The sequence below is a fragment of the Fukomys damarensis genome, unplaced genomic scaffold (assembly GCF_012274545.1).
Source record: "Fukomys damarensis isolate Sample0158 unplaced genomic scaffold, DMR_v1.0_HiC HiC_scaffold_17, whole genome shotgun sequence".
NCBI classification, from domain to species: domain Eukaryota; kingdom Metazoa; phylum Chordata; class Mammalia; order Rodentia; family Bathyergidae; genus Fukomys; species Fukomys damarensis.
In genome coordinates, this window is record NW_022900929.1 from 4,997,423 (window position 1) to 4,999,612 (window position 2,190).

Consider the following 2,190-nt stretch of genomic DNA (forward strand, 5'->3'; position numbering starts at 1 on the left):
AAGTTTCTCTCCTGATGGCAGCTTTTCTGCTCATTTATAGTTCCCAGAAAATCATTCTCCCCAGCTTCTCCAATTCTTTTTTTTGCTGTTGTGCAGAGTGGAAGTTATCTTTTGCCTTCCTTCCCACTTCCTATTTCTGTGTCTCCAACGCTCGCACACAGCCAGATTTCCACAGCATCATAAACCCTCACCAACCGCACACACCCCAGTGGAGAGTGTCTTTGCAGTCCACGCAATTCCATGGGTGGCTCTGGGAGTTTCAAAAACAACAGCCCAGTCGCCTGCTCCCCACCATGAGCCCCAGAACTTACACCCCTGCCTTGGGGTGCCCGGCTCTTCACAGCGCTTAAGCAATTATGACGAACATCTTTGGATAGAAAGCCTTTTCTATATTTAGAACTATTTCCTTGGACTGAGTTTTCTGGACCAAACAGTAAACATATTTTGGGGCCAATTTACTTTGCAGAGGGGTTCCAATTTGCATCAGCGACATAGCAAGTTTTTAATTAAGACCTGGGTCTGTTCTTGTCCCCAGCTCTGATGCAGATTCTTAGGGGTTCCAGCTCCTCCCTGCAGCCAGCAAGATGTCCTCAGGCTGCTTTTGGTCACCAAGCCCACATTCCAACCCTCTCCCTTCTGTCCCCGACACCTGTCTCCCTAACTATACTGTGGTAAACCCTTCCGGGTCTGTCCAGAGCATGCTGGCCACACACCTCCACCCCAGCTCCATCCCATCATTCCAGCCTCCCAGTGGGGACATCACCTCCATACGCCCTCCCCTGACCACCTGGACAGCTGCCCACCCCTCAGCTCCACCATCCTGTCTTACATGTTCCGGGCATCGGATTCTCTCACAACGATGTCACTTGGTATTGACCAGTGCCCCCTGTTAGAAGCACCATGGGGGCAGGGACCCGACGTGTCCCCTGCAATTAGTGCAGAGTATCATGTGCATGCGGTCATCTTATTTGGAAGCCTGGCTCCCTGCATAGGCCACAGGCACCCATTCAAAGCTTAGACTCATGGGAAGCTTGGGGCTCATTTGCTTTGAGATTAATTCACTGGAGCTGCCAATCAGCTATTGCCCAGAGGGCAGCAGGGGAGCCTGGGGATCCCACACTGTGCTCCAAAACCCAGAGACCATAAAGCAGCCCCTGCCCTCTGGTCTTAGGAGATGTTTGGGTGAGGCCTGGAGCAGCGAGTGCAGCCCTAGGGTCCCCTGGAGGGGCAGACGGGGTTCCAGGCAGAGTGATCCCCCATGCAGGGGGCTGGCAGGTGCCCAGCAGGCCTGTGCCCATCCTCCACTCTCTGGGTCAAGGAGGGCGTCCTGGCTGCTCCCTGGGTTCCCAACTGCACCTCCACTGGATCGTCGCCCACTCCCACAGCAGGCTGCCCATCTTCTCCAGAGTGTCCCCAGGCCCTTTCTCAGGACGAGTCACAGATGAGTCAACCCCAGGGGCTCCAATAAGTGTCCATGCTGGGACACAGCCACCCCCCAATTTAAAGTCCACTTTCCTAGGAGAAAACCTGAGGCTTGGAGGTAGGAAGCAACGGAGCCAAGTTGGATCGCTGCAAAGAGAGGCTGGGTAGAGAAGGGAACAGAGCAAGGGCAGCACAGGGGAAGGTCACAGCCCCCAGATCTGCCTGGAATTGCTTTCTGAGTTTTCTCCCACTCAAGACTCCAACCTGCGAAACTTTATCTAGTCATCCCTGATGGGAAAGGAAGAACAGTAGGACCGGCACCAAGTTTGGGGGGTGGGCAACATGGATGGCCAGTTGGGCAGTGGCAGACCACCTTGGGGTCACCAGGGCCACACAGCCCCACCCCAGGAACGTCTGGCCTTGCAATCTGGGTCCCCCACCCAACCCTGTGTACGCAGAGGAATGGGGAGGGCGGGGCGGGGCCAGGGAAAATGGGAGGGGAAGTAGGCGGGGCACCGGGAAGTGGGAGGGGAGAGGGTCGGGCGGTGGGCAGGGAGATTGGTGGCAGACCACCTTGGGGTCACCAGGGCCACACAGCCCCACCCCAGGAACGTCTGGCCTTGCAATCTGGGTCCCCCACCCAACCCTGTGTACGCAGAGGAATGGGGAGGGCGGGGCGGGGCCAGGGAAAATGGGAGGGGAAGTAGGCGGGGCACCGGGAAGTGGGAGGGGAGAGGGTCGGGCGGTGGGCAGGGAGATTGGAGATTG